This window comes from Hypanus sabinus, chromosome 12 (genome assembly GCF_030144855.1).
Source record: "Hypanus sabinus isolate sHypSab1 chromosome 12, sHypSab1.hap1, whole genome shotgun sequence".
Taxonomy (NCBI): Eukaryota; Metazoa; Chordata; class Chondrichthyes; order Myliobatiformes; family Dasyatidae; genus Hypanus; species Hypanus sabinus.
The window spans coordinates 18,767,213-18,782,596 of NC_082717.1; the positions used below are offsets into that span (position 1 = coordinate 18,767,213).

The 15,384-nt window shown below is 44.5% G+C and overlaps 1 protein-coding gene across 1 annotated transcript in view; it reads right to left on the reverse strand.

Moving 5' to 3' along the window:
• The window catches only part of LOC132402453 (uncharacterized), a 94,532-nt gene extending 92,504 nt beyond the window's left edge, over positions 1–2,028 (reverse strand). The window contains exon 1 of the mRNA XM_059985304.1: positions 1,977–2,028. The gene's annotated coding sequence lies outside the window, so the exon portion shown is untranslated. The remainder of the gene's footprint in view (positions 1–1,976) is intronic.
• Between the last annotated feature and the right edge of the window lie 13,356 nt (positions 2,029–15,384).

Genomic DNA, 15,384 nt, shown 5'->3' on the forward strand with positions numbered 1-15,384 from the left:
AGATTACCATCCAATAAAAACGGACTTTATTTTGCTCTGCCTTTGATTGATGGCCTTAATTTTGTTTTATGAAATGCTTACTGTTTTATGTAGTAAATCCTCTTTACTCATCACATACACTACCTTAGATCACTTGCTGTTGAGCAACATATAGAAGAGATTCTGCCTTTGGTCACTAAAAATAACCGCAGACCAGGGCTTTGTTCCTCACTTGTACTCACATCCTACCAAGGAAATTAATGGAGCTGAATGCCCAAAGGAGAGCCTAACAGTGACCGATTCCTCACTCAGGCTCAGCACAGACAAGTCCCACTCCTACTTCATGTTTTATGAACAACAGGATGTAGTTGATTAGCACTTTCTACCTTGTGATTGGGATGAAACAACGCGACTCATTCCACCAGCGTTAGCAGATGCCTTATTCCCTGTAACCTCCTACATCGGAGCAAGCCCAATCTTCAAAGAACACATTCCAGTTTGTCAGAGTAACCTGTCTTTCACACGCATCAAACAATCTTGTCGAGGAATTCAGAAGATGAGCAGCATCTTTTGGGGGGAGGAGGGGGGTGAACACTGCATCAACAATTCATTCCTCCAACACCCCCTCTCCTAGATACAGGGCGGCATGGTAGAGTAGTGGTTAGCACAACACTTTATGGTGCAGGCGACCCCGGTTCCGTTCCTGCTGCTGCCTGTAAGGTGTCCTCAAAACTGCACGGGTTTCCTCCAGGTGCTCTGGTTTCCTCCCACTGTCCGAAAACGCATAAGTTAGTAGGTAAATTGGTCATTGTAAAATGTCCTGTGATTAGGCTTGCATTAAAATTGGGCGATTTCTGAGCAATATGGCTCAAAGGGCTGGTATGGCCTATTCCACACTGGATCTCAATAAATGGATAGATAATAATTAAGTACATAACATAGAAACATAGAAAATAGGTGCAGGAGTAGGTCATTCAGTCCTTCAAGTATTCAGTATGATCACCACCATTCAGTATGATCATTGCTGATCATCCAACCCAGAACCCTGTACCTGCTTTCTCTCCATACCCCCGATCCCTTTAGCCACAAGGGCCATATCTAACTTCCTCTTAAATATAGCCAATGAACCGGCCTCAACTGTTTCCTGTGGCAGAGAATTCCACAGATTCACCACTCTCTGTGTGAAGAAGTTTTTCCTCCTTTTGATCCTAAAAGGCAGTTTGTATCTGCAGATACCTCCAGCAGATTGTCTCTTGCTCCAGATTTCAACATCTACAGTCCCTTGTGCATTTACATTCTTCAACGCTACAGAAAGTTCAAATCTGCCCATTGCACAAATAGGATTGAAAAATATTTCTTAGAGTTTTGGCTCCTCAATTATTTGTTCTTTATCTGGTGCCTGAAATCCATTTAAAAGTTTCAGCTCTCTGTTTTTCAATACAAAATTAATAGGGCATGTTCATCTGCCTAAAAACCTTCGTTAATTACCCTGTAGCTCATCATCATTAGTTCTCAGCTGGTTTCTAGTCAGTTGCGCAAGAGGAACGGACAAAATACAAACTTCACAGTCAATTCAATTCTGCCTCCTCACTAAATCTGGAATGGTAGCAGCCCATACAGCAGATTTTATAAGTCCAAAAAAAAAAGACACAAAGTATTAGACAGTGAAATATTAAGAGTTATTGTCAGAGGACTGGATGCCTGAAGCTGGAACGATCTCTAGGGCTGATCAAACAGTCATTTTTGTTACAAACTGAGCTAGAAAAATTTCTAGGGCTGATCAAACAGACATTTTTGTTACAAGCTGAGCTAGAACGATTTCTAGGGCTGATCAAGCAGAGATTTCTGTTACAAACTTAGCTAAAACTATTTCTGGGGCTGATCAAACAGACATTTTGGTTACAAGCTGCTCATCAAAGCTGCATAATTCACATTCCAAGCTAAATTCCATAAAGCTAAACAAAATATTTTCAAGCCTGTGATATGAGGTACTTTACCACAAAGGTCTGCTGTTCCCAAACAGTGAGCAGTTCCCCTTCCATCTTTTGCATTAACGACCAATCTAATTACTGAGTGAATAACACTCACACACACAATAGTTGATGTTTCAGTCTGAGACCTTTCATCAAGAACTTTCACAAGTCTTGATGAAGTATCTCAGCCTGAAAATGTTAACTGTTTATTTCCCTTTCTTAAATTCCACCTGACCTGCCGATTTCCTCTGGGTCCTCCAGCACTGTGTAGCTGTATTGCTAAAGAGTTCCAGCATCTGCAGAACATCTTGTGTCTCTGAATTAATGGGTGAAGTTGCCACCAAGGTCAGAACGTGATGATATTGATTCCTATTCATGGTGAGCTGACAATCAGCATCAATTTATAGTTTCTACTTGTTTTTTTTTCCATTTTGTTGTTCATTTCTACTCATTGCAACATTGGAAACTGGAAATAGGAGAAGGACACTTGGCCCCTTGTGTATGTGCTGCCATTCAACACTGGAGACTCACCTGCCTCACATCCATCTGCCTGCTTTGATGTTAAAAACCTAATCTCCGTTGGAAATTTTTGCTTGAAGCCTTCATCACCCCAGCTCGGTCGCAACAGTCTTTTGATGGAAATGTTACAGATCTCTGTGAACCTTTGTATATGAAGGGGTGCTTCCCAACATCACCCCTCAAATGGCTTCTTAATGATAAGCTTCTATTTGATCAATCGACCAGAGGAAATATGTAGAAATCCGTCCGTAAAGCTACTGTTCAGTATGCCATGTAGTAGCCTTTATAAATTGTACACTGTTCTCAGAAGTTCATTTTAATGAAGTTAATTAGCCAATATTTGGAGGCAGAAGATGAGACCCCTGGCACTACAAATTGCTTTAATCACACTTTATACTCATGACTGTGAGGCCAAGTACAGCTCCATCATCATTTTAAGTTGGGTGTCATTCAGTGATTCAAAGGTGATGACAAATCATCATATAGGATGAAGATTGAAAATCTGATTGAGTGATGCTACAACACCTCTCACTCAAACACTAAATGCCAGCAAAACCAAAGAGCCGATTATGGACTACAAGAGGAAGAAACTGGAGGTCCATGAGCCAGTCCTCTTAGGGGATCAGAGGTGGAGAGAGAAAATAACGTTAAATTCCTGTGCGTTATCGTGCTAGAGGGCCAGCACTTAAGTGTCATTTCAATGTAGACATGGCAGTGCCTCTACTTTCTTAGATGTTTGTGCAGATTTGGCATGTCATCTAAAAATATGATAAACTTCTATAGAGGCACAGTGGAGAGCATCCTGACTGGTTATATCGTGGCCTGGTGTGGAAACGCCAATGACCAAGAATGGAACAGTCTATAAAAAGTGATGAATACAGCACAATCCATCACTGGAAAAGCCCTTCCCAATATGTGAGCACATTTATAAGGAGTACTGCCACAAGAAAGCAGCATCCATCTTCAAGGAACCACACCATCCAGGCTCTCTCCTTTCTGCTACCACCAGGAAGGAGGCACAGGAGCTTTGCAACCCACATAACTAGGTTCAGGAACAGTTCTTGGCCTTCAACCATCAGGCTCTTGACTCTGCATGGATAACTTCACTCAGCACCATGCAGAACTGATTCCACAATCTATGGACTTGTTTTCAAGGATTCTACCGTCTGTGGTCTCAGTATTATTTATTCATTTATTAGGCAGCTTGTCTTCTCTTGCATATTGGTTACTTGTCAGTCTTTGTGTATAGTTTTTCACTGATTCAATGGTATTTCTTTGTTCTACTGAGAAAGCCTGCAAGAAAATGTATCTTAGAGAAGTATATGGTAATGTTAACCTACTTTGATAATAAATTTACTTCAAACTTTGAGCTTCAAGCGACCCTCAGCCATCTAGAACTGAGGAAAGTTTACACAACTCTCATTGTAATTTAACTCTTGTCCTATACCCTTTTTGAGGTCAAATCCATCTTTCTGGGGGCATTGTGCCTAGAATGGAATGCAGTGTTCCAACTGGACTCCAATCAGAGTTGTACAGAGTTGGAGCACCCCTTTGAAGCTCAGCTCCCCTTCGATAATTCTCAACAGTCTGTTAGTCTTTACGTTGTTTTCTGTGTCTCAAAGTACTTTAGTCATCTTCCCATCTTCTGTGATAGTCATCTTATACTTAAGCTCTGGCCATTTGGGTTATACTTTATTAAGAGAATGGTTATAGGACCCATCTTGGCCAAATGAGAGCATGAGATGGAGATCCTAGAAAATGATAGAACAAACTCAGTGGGCTGAATGGCCTATTCCTGCACCTGCATCTCATAATCTTTAGACTGGAGCATTCTATACTTTCTATGGTCACTTTATATCCATTGTTCACTCAGGCCACCTGCAATCCATTTCTCGTTCTTTGATGTTGCTGTCAATGGTCTCAAGACAATCTATTACCTTTGATTATTTGATTATTTAATTTGGTTTCCGTTCCCACCTTCCAGCTGCTCCCAGATTTAGATTTCAGATTGATTCATTTATCATACAGTGAAATGCATCACTTGTGTTGATAACCAACACAACCTATGCATGTGCTGGGGGCAGCCCACAAGTGTCACCACACATTTTGACGCCCACACAGCATGCCCACAATGTCAGTGGGACAGCACAAGCAACCACAACAACAACAGAATAACAGCAACAAATTAAAAACAGCAAAACAAGTCTCTTTCCTCTCCCCCACTCACTCACACACACAGGCAGGCCTCCAACTTCAGGACAGGCCAACTCTGGGCCTCCAACTTTAAGTGGACATATGGACCTGCAGACCTTAGGACTCTAACTTCCCTAGTGGACTTGCAGACTCACAGCCCCAGGGCTTCACCCATTGATCCTTGACTTCTGGATTTGCCAACTTTTGTCTTTAACCTTCGGACTTCGATCTTCATTATCGATCCCAGGACACACCAATGATGAGACCCCAAACTCCAGGCCTTGAACACCAGACTTGACAACTTGATGATATAGGCGGTGGTCGGAGGGAGGGGGGGGGAAGTTACTGGCCCACTGACCTGAGGCAACTCACTGACCTGGAGAGGGTCACCAGCTCACTGTTCTTTGACTACAGTGTTTGCTGGAGTGACATCCTTCCATGGAGGTCATTGACCTTTGACCCAAGGAGTGCTCCGACTTGGACTTTCACCTGACCTCTAAACTGCCCCCCTACACCCCTGTCCATAACTTGACCATCAAATTCCCCTGTAACTTATCCCTACGGTAATTCCAGTTTTTGCTTAGCAATGACGCTCCACTCCCCGCAGTCTTTGTTTGTCTCCTTCTCAGTTCTGACAGAGTTTCTGACTTACTCTGCTTCTCATCCCACCAATGCGGCCTGACCTGCTAAATGTTTCCAGCATTTTCTTTGCAGCTCCTTGTCCTGTTCCCATGAGGTTTTCTTACCAGCGGCGGGTGGGGGGGCGGGGGTGTTGGTATTCATGACAACTGGTTGAGAGTTGGTCTAGTGAAAGGTGAATAAGGAGTGACACCTGAGCCCAGTAGTGCTGGAGACTGACAGCCAAGATTAGGCTTAAAGTGAGGGGGAAAGTTTTAAAAGGGATCTGAGGGGCAATTTTTCACATAGATGGTGGTGATTTATGGATTACCCTGCTAGAGAAAATGGCTGAGGTAGGTACAATAACAGCATTTAAAAGACATTTGGGTAAGTACACATGGATGGGAAAAGTTCAGAATGATATGGGCCAAACGCTGGCAAATGGGATTAGGTTGGTGGGCAACCATGATCAGCATGGACCAGTTGGGTTGAAGGGATTGTTTCCATGTTTATTACTCAATGATTCTAGGCCTAATAACTCCCATGGTTTGGGGAGGGACCAGGAACTTCTCAGGATTTCACCAAGGCTTAACGTTGTACCTGTCAATGGGAAGGTTGATGATTTGGTATTCTGAGTCCTCAGTTGGTCAGGGTTGACCGTGGATGTTGCGGCCTAGCTGTCTAGGTGTGCAAGCCTGGGCAGTATGATATGGAGAGCAAGCACATGTAGCAAGTTCCCCCTCACCAGGCATCCAATGTACGCAAAGGAAAGACTGATACAGTTTGGCGCCAATAGTGCCACAAGAATCAATGTTGAACTCAACATAGGGCTGCCTTAGGGACTTCTACGGCATATACGGCAAAACTTTCATAGTATCATGATGTAGAGAAAGAAGCGTTTGGTCCATTGAACCAAAATGATTGAAAAATCATTCTGTTTAGCTTAGAGGCAACTCTTCCCAGATTCCTGTTCAAATCCTCATCCAATTCAATTCTGCAGAATTCCTATTCTTTTCCCAAGACTATGTAAATACATTAATGCAAAAATCCACAAAGTAAAAGCATCAAGTATTTATAAGACAGTGAACAAATTCAAATTTAGATATGATTATTCCTGTCTGTAAAACAGTCAATTCCCTGATGGGGATGGGGGGGGGGGGGGCATAGTTCCTGAAAATCCTCCCACTGTACCCATGGTGACTGCATTCCCTCTCACCAAGGACACCAGGAACAAATGTACCCCCAGGAGAGGGAAGAGGGGCAGGCAGTCGGCCTGGGCGGAGACTTCAACTGTCCGCTGCCTGGACCAAGCCCACCAGTAAATCCTGCTAGTGATCTCCCCCTGCCCAAATACTGCAAGCCCACATAGAGTGAGCGTGGGATGGAAGTGCAACCAAACATTGAGGGGCAGCCCCTTTAGAAATTCAGATAGGGGCAGCAACCTCTATCACTCCATATAAACCTGGTACACTGACTCCTCACGGCCGCAGGATGGACAGGTGGATGGTGAGTCAGTGAACCAACTTAAAAACCGGCTGCACGGTGTTGCCCTGTGCAACGCCTTCCACCCCCGGGTCCCCAGTGTTCGGGGAAAGGACCCCTGCACGAAGAGTTTTCTACCGGGCATCTCCTCCACCGCCGGATGGCAAAGCAGACCGCCACAGCGGGTCTGGTCGGCAGCCAAAGGCAAGGACGTGAAAGGAGTGTGGTAACAGCCCACCTCAGTGCGGCACGGAATGGTAAGCTGAGCCGCACAGCAAGGACGGCTCAGGTTGTGTGAGCCCTCTCCCAAGAGGGATCTTAGGCTTTGAGCCCGATGAGCAATTCCAGCTGACTAGGAGTTAGCACTGCTGGGACCCCTGGAAGCTGATACACCTGAAGAAAGTGAATCAATATTATTAAGATTCCTAACTGCTGATGAATGATTGTGGGTGCTAAAGTACGTCACTAGTGCATGCCATCTAGAGGGGTGCTCATTGTACAGGTATCCTGCAGGGTCTTGAGGTGGAGAGTCACCAGCTGGGTATGTACGCACCCCAGTGTCTGACCTCCCTCTGCGATCGGACAACTCACGTGCCTCCTATTGCCACAGAAGAAATCCACCAGCCTCCTCTGGGTGTTGGAGACAAAAGCAGTGGGCGAAACCAAAGTGACCAGATCCTGGAGGCAATTAGACCAGTACCCTTCCCTGGTCTGAACTTGCATGAAATAGGCCTGACCAGCACCCCAGCCGGGCAGAGGCTTCTGTCCCTAAGTTCCACCGGTTTGCCAGCCAGGCCTCCTCAGTGGAGCTCAGGTAGACCCCTAGGTGGTGGAGTGTGTGGTGCTCCACGCAAAGGATCTTAATCCCTCTGGGTGGGAGTCCACCAAGAGACCAGTACACTTTCCACAGTTGACCCTTGCAGAGGATGTGGCCGAGAAGATCTACTACACAGTTTCTGTGGACCCAGCGTTCATCCATCTGTGGCAGGGAATTCCCAGGTCATTGCATAAAATAGATTCTTCCTCATCTCTCCATCGGTTAATCTGCCAACAATGTTGAACCTCTAGCCTTTGCTTACCCTCACTCCGACCTGTGGGGACGTTTCTCCCTATTGAGCCACTCATCATGCATTTCGCAGTGAGGCCTGTAGATAATCTCCAGGCCCAATAAGGAAATGTGAAGCTTATTTTGGAGTGGAAGCAAATGAAAACAGAAAGCTGAGGGCTATTTTAGACTACAGCATCATTCCCGCCCCTCTTGGCGAAAGGATCTCTGCTCAGGAATTCCTTTCAAAGCATTGATAAACTCTTTCCCACACTGCCAAATTTATACCCTAATAGAGAAATTCCTGTAAACTGACTCAAGCTTCCTGTGAGCAAATCATCATGGCTGTAAAAAAAGAATTCCGTGTCAGTATGCTGAGAAACGTTCCAGGAGCATCGGAGGCTTCTTTGCCCTGTCATTATGTGACCTCCCCCCTACACTCTTCTAGTTTAATAGTAAAACGGCTGACATGAATGTTGAGTTCAGGACACGCCAATGTGCTTTAACACAGTGAGGTTGTACTTGAATGGAAGTCACAGTTGTGGGAAGCACTGCCACCAATCTGTGTTCATGGAGGTGAGGGGACGTTCTTCCATTGGTTATGAATCACTGGCTGGCTGCTGTTGGCTCCAGTCTAGTCACCATGATCTGCAGGGAGAATGCCTCTCAGCTTCTTTGTGTGGACAAAGTGTTATCGGGCCTACTTCACGCTCTCAAAAGCTTGAAGAACAGATAAGACCCCACCCCGCCGGTCCCCCAGTTGTCAAGTTCACTGAATGCTTGCGAACATCTTTAACATCCACAATCATTCATCAGCAGTTAGGAATCTTAATAATATTGATTCACTTTCTTCAAGTGTATCAACTTGAAGAGCACAACCACACACACTAAAAATAGATTAAATGTCACTCGAGACAAATTCACTTCCCTCTCTCCATTGTGCTTCTTGATGTGAGAGATGATGCCCTTCCTTTTGGATTCTGACATATTGCCAGCTAAAAGCCTGGCACTGTGAAATTCCAGCTCACCCTGTCCCACCAAGCCAAGCACAACCCAACTAAAAAGCCATCCTTTCCCCGAGTGTGGGTCTTTTCTGATCTTCTGTGAGGACCGGCTGAAGATATCTCTATTTGTGACTCCACAGGGATGCTGCTTTCAGAGTTTTTGGATCTGGGATGTGTGGACTCTGACGCATCCATGTCCCTTGGAGCTGAGGAGCCGCCTCTCCAAACACCCCCAGATCCAATTGTGCTGGCATACAGAGATTGCATTGCTCCCAAGTTTTATAGATATGGGGTTGAAGAGACTCCCAGCTTCTCTGAAGTTGGAGGTGTGGAGATTCCAATACTTACGCTTCCAGCCTCCCTTGAGCTGTGGGGGTGGAGTGGAGATTCTGAACCTCCCAACCCCATCACAAATACATTTTAAACAGGCCAGTGATATGATCACCTCCAACAGCGCAAAAACCACGATTGAAGAATTTTTTGTGCGTCGAATTATTCTGTAGTGAAACACCTTCATTTGAGATAGAGAGTTTACAATCATATTCATGTAACAGCTGAGATTAGGATGCTCTTCCCTTTGACTCTAAAACCCCTTGGCTATTGTACTGACTGTTGTAACTCTGTCTGACTGTAGGTAGGCTATGCCAAACTGTAGCCCCTTTCCTGAATGTGGTGACTGTCTGTCATTAGCCTGTGATCAACTGTAGGCTTCTCTTGACTGCAGTAATTCTGTCTGACTGTAGTTGGCCTGTGGGTAACTGTAGCCCTTTCCTGACTGTAGTGACTCTGTTCTAACTGTAGACCCTGCATGACTGCAGGAGCTCTGACACTGAGAGCTTCAAAAGTGACTTTTGACACTTCAAAAGTCCCACTTTTGAAGTAAGATCATTAAGTTCTCATTGTCACAACTAGAAGCCACAGAATGTTCCCTCCTAACCTGCTGCTGCACTGAAAAAATTGTAATCCCTTTCTCCCCCCCATTCCCCATTTGTTCCAGCTGCTGGATATCATTTCAGTGGCCACAAAGGGGGCATGTTTGTGAGGAAATATTTTTTTAAACTGACCTGCACCTGCTTTCTGCTGTTGAAGCAAGACCAGTAGTTGCCGTGCAGAAACAAAGGACTCCCCCACCATGCCAGAAGTTCTAAACATTCCTGCAGATACTGGATATCCAGAGTAACACACTCAGAATGCTGGAGGAACTCAGCAGCTCAGGCAGCACCTATGGAAAGAAAGAAACAGACAATGTTTCAGGCTGAGCCACTTCATCAGGTCAAGACCAGTCTGCGGACTAATCTCGGTCACAAAGAGCTTTTACTTCAGCTCAGTATGGGCCCTTGGCTAACGAAACAGCCCAGCACACCAAACAGGTTACTGACGAAGGGTCTCGGCCCAAAACGTCGACAGTGCTTCTCCCTATAGATGCCCCCTGGCCTGCTGTGTTCCACCAGCATTTTGTGTGTGCTGTTTGAATTTCCAGCATCTGCAGATTTCCTCAAGGTTACCTCCTTGCTGTCAGGTCAGGTTTTGGTTCTGCTGCCATGGCAACTGTGTGGAGGAATGGGAGCAGTCTTGACTCCTATCCTCCCTCATTATTTGTCAATCTTCCAGTGGGACAGCTAAACGTTCCGTGATCCATTTAATCTACTCTTCAGTCAGGGCCTTGATATACACCTCACCAGGGCCATGGTCCTCCTTTACCTTTCACTGGTTGTTATTTTAAACGACCCAGTTAAAATCATCAGTTGTAATATTTTATCAGTGCACCACACTATCTGGATGCATAACAGAGCCACTGCTCTGCAAGAGTAGAGCGAAGTTTACGGAAGATGCAGAAGTAGAAGGCAAACCCTTTCCGTAGAAAAATTTGCCAAGAACAGTCGTGGTCATGAGACCACGATCACCAACATCACACGGCATGGCACATAATGATGATAATGACGATGTCAGAAATATGTTTTTTATACAGAGAAAGATGAGTGCCTGGAATGCATTGGCAGGGCTGGTATAACAGGGATATTTAAGAAACTCTTAAATAGATACATGGATGCAAGAAAAATAGTGTTATGGGCTGTGAGGAAGGAAGGAAGGATTAGGTAGATTGTGGAGTGGGTTTATATAGGTTGGCACAACATTGTGGGCTGAATGGCCTATACTGCATATTCACGATATGAGGCAACCAGTGCCCAAGGACCCTCATTCTCCTACATTTTATGCTTCAGTTAATAAGGGAATTATTCCCTGTGCCATTAAGCCATCTTAGCTATCAGTTGTTCCGTATTCTGTTAAGTACTGTCCTCCTCAGGGTATTTATTGACCCTGTCATTTATTGCCTTGCTGCATTTCCCAAATATATTGATTCTCACTTCTCTTGATTACTCCCATTTTTTTAGTCAATAGTTCTTCTGCATTTCAAGTTTGAAACACTGAATGAGAAAGGCACTCAGTCCCACGCAGTTGTCCAGGGTACCAAAGAAACCCTTCCAGGCAGCCAGAGACAGCTTGCCCTACTGTCCTGTTTCTTATTTATTGTAATGCCTGCACTGTTTTTGTGCACTTTATGCAGTCCAGTGTAGGTCTGTAGTCTAGTGTAGTTTTCTCTGTGTTTTTTTTATTACATAGTTCAGTCTAGTTTTTTGTACTGTGTCATGCAAACCACGGTCCTGAAAAACATTGTCTCGTTTTTACTATGCACTGTACCAGCAGTTATGGTCGAAATGACAACAGAAGTTGACTTGAATTGACTTGACTTGTTCTTCACACTATCCATTCAGTGGGGTGTCAGGAGACTTGGCAATAGGTACAGGGGGCTGTGAGACAGCACAACCTATTGGTGAAACCTCTGTATTCTAGTTTTTACAGAGGATGAACTTTCTTCCCACTCCTATACATATATAGGAATATATATTTCTGAATGAATGTGTGAATACATATCAAACCAGATGATCCATGGAACAACTTAATGTTCATTTTTCTCTTAGTAAATTTTTTTAAGTACTGGGTATTTTACGTTTGAGTGAACATGCCAAACTGTTCTGTTGAAAATTCATTATGTCCTTTTATAACACCTGCTTTCTGAAAAATTTGTGCTCAATTCTTCTGTAGGTACATGGATATGCTAAAAGTGTTCATCAGCATCAGTCAGCTGCCCACATCATCCTGCACCATACTTAGCCCTTGCTTTTTATACGAGGATCTTGTGTTTGATGAGGAAAGAGAAGACACATTGTCATTTTTAGTACAGGCCCTGGGAGTGTGCCAACTCCTCAAAGGACAGGTTAAGTACTTTTCTTTAGGCTGAATACTCTGTCACGCTAAACTTAGGAATGTCGGTAGCAATCCAGTACTAATATTACTTCCAGTAAGATGGCAGCATGTTCAGCCACCTCAGGCCCAATCAGATGTGCAATTGTTCGTCCTTTACATCTTTTTTATGGTCACAAGACACTGATAGATATTAAGATCATCAAGTGGTGCAAGATTATCCCATCAGCAAGTTGTTCCATAGCGATGGAGCTGGACTTACTGTGTATCGTTGTTGTGTTGTTCCCTAGACTTGTGTACTATTGTTGTGTCAAGACGGTGTGTGATGTGAGTGATTGTTTTGGATATCTATATTGCGATTGCAAGACCCACTTGGATATTTGTAACATAGAATACTGCTAGTCCAGTTCACGGGTTGATTGGTGAGATTGACACGGGGGGAGGGGGGGGCTGTGTTGCCATGGCTATGGCCCTCACCGCTGAGTCACCTGTTGCAGTCGTCCAGAGGAGAAGACTGTGTGGAGAGAGCAGAAGCTTCTCTGGGTGCACTGGAATCCATATTAGGTTGGGGACTGGTCCCTCCCTTCGGTGCTGCTCTCCAGTATTTGCTCATGGAAGAACAAGCTGGACCAGGATAACGCTCCATCCATCGACAGTCATGCCACTTAAGGACTTGGACGATATTTCTTTTTCTTTGTGACTGTATGCTTTTCTGCAGTTGTAACCATATGTGATATTTGAGCTTTGTGCTATGCATAATGTGCAATCTGCTGTTGGCATGTGTTTTGAACCTTGGCCCTGGAAGAACTCTGTTTCATTTTGCTATATTCATATACATTTGGATCAAAATTAAACTTAAAATTGAATTTAGTGCCCATAAAGAGAACCAATATCTGGAGCAATGGTGTCTTGCACAGCTAACACATAAACACACCTGTAATGAGGTAAAACAAACTAACGATTTCTACAGCAATGTTATCCTGTAACATTTGACACCAATTACATATGGAATAGTTTCAGTGATGGTGGCATGATGCTATCAGATTGGTAACAACTGATCTGGTTCATCAATCTCTTTCAGAAATGGAAATCTACCATCTGTACCTCTGTTGGCCTCTAGGTAACTACAGATTACACAGAAAGGTGGTTGATTCTTAACCGTCCTCTGACATGGTCTAATAAATGTCTCAACGTACTAAACTAGTCAACAGCGCTACAGGGATACACTACAACTGGAGACGTTCAGGATGGGACTCATCATCTTCCCACTTTCTCAAGGCCACTGAATGAAAACCAAATGCCTAATCATGTGAAGACTAGTTGAGTGAAGAGTAATTAACATCTTGATCAAAAGAATAGCTTTAAGCAGCATTCTCAAAGAGGAAAGAACTATGCTTGCCATGTTTACAATTGCTAACTGTTAGCAACTTGTGTCATGTGCTGTGCTGCTGCTGCTAAAGGACTAACTGTCATGGCATTAAACCCCAGGATACTTGAACTTGAGAATCACCAAGGTTCAGCAAAGGAACCTTGAGGATGGCAGCTAGGACAAGTGAAGGCAGAGGGTGGCTGTTTTGCACTTCAGATGAGGTAAGCTATTCAGAGGGGAGATTGAAATTTGATCACCTGAAGATTATTTTCTGTTTCAGCTTTACAGTTGGGATGGGAACATAAAGTTTTTTTTAGAGATCATTATAGGTACCACTTTTGCCTGTCCTTCTGCCAGTGTTGCACCTCCACAGGGCACTTGATAGCAGGAGCACTTCAGCTTGCAGACAATTACAATTCATACTGTGGCTGGGCTGTTTTTGAATTGCCTTGTCCATCGAAGGCAGAGGGCAGTGGTCAAGGTGACTTGCTCTGGCCCGAGGTACCGGACTACTGGTGTTCTATCCTGGGACCACAGCTGTTTGTGATATATATAAGTGACTTAGATATAAACCAGCAAGGGTGGGTTAGTAAGTTTGCAGACGACACAAAGTTCAGTGGTGTTGTTGTAGACTGTGAAGAGTGCAGTGGGATACACTGCAGATCAGTTGCAGACTTGTGCAGAAAAATGGCAGATGGAATTTAATGCAGGAAAATGGTGTTATGTCTGGATAGATCAAAATCATTTATTTATTGAGATATAGTGCAGAATAGGCCCTTCTGACCCCTCAAGCTGTGTCACCATCAATCCTCTGTTTGAATCCTAGCCCGGGGGTCGGCAACCCGCGGCTCCGGAGCCACATGTGGCTCTTTTATGTCTGTGCTGCGGCTCCCTGTTGCCTTGGGAAATAATTGGTTGTGGCGACCCTTTTCCTGGCACATCCGAACCTGCTCACAATTAGATAGCCTACGGGGGTTTGCGAGCACAGAGCTTTGGAGCCTCTGCGCCATGGGGGGCAGGTTGAGGGAGGCTTAAAAGTGAGGCTGAAGATTTCGAATAAAGTTTTTTCCTTCGACTGCAGTTACCGACTCCGTGTCGTAATTTTAGCGCTGCGTGTAGCACACCGCTACATGGTCAGTATTTAATTAAAATGTATTTTATGTTAGTTTGTTAGTTTTTGAAATGTAAATCTAAATTTGAAGATTATGGTGATCTTGTACAATCTAAATAAGACGTTGTGGCGACCCATTTCCTGACACATCCGAACCGGCTCACAATTAGCCAGCGTTCAGGCTAAGGGAGATAGCCTACGGGGGTTCGTGAGTACGTGTCTTTTGGAGCATCCGTGCCCATGTGGGGTGGGTTGAGGGAGGCTTAAAAGCAAGGCTGTTTAGTTTGAATAAAGCTATCTTTGACTGCAGTTTACTGACTGCGTGTAGCACACCGCTACAACGTGTTTTTATCGCTGGCTGTCCAGAGGGGAGGTGCTGAAACGCTTTGTCGCGTGTCTGGAAGAAGTGAAAACATTCCTGGGCAGCAAAGGGCTCAACTTTCCTGAGCTGGAACAGTCAGAGTGGCTGGAAAAGCTACACTTCATGGTAGACATGACAGCGCACCTGAACACGCTGAACACAGCTCTTCAACGGGGTAAGGACGTACAGCCCTGCACATGTTGGAGGATGTTTTGGCATTCGAGCGCAAGTTGACGTTGCTTGCCAGAGATTTACAGAAAGGCACATTGTCTCACTTCCCCAATTTGAGAGAGTTCAAACAAGGTCACGACATGATAAATTTGGAGTATTTACATTCTGCAATCATCGCAAAGCAAACATCGTTTGGGAAACGCTTCTGTGAGTTCAGAGAGGAAAAAAACACATTATCCTTCCCGGTCACTCCCCTAAGCATCGATCCATCCCTACTGAATACGACTGCATTGTC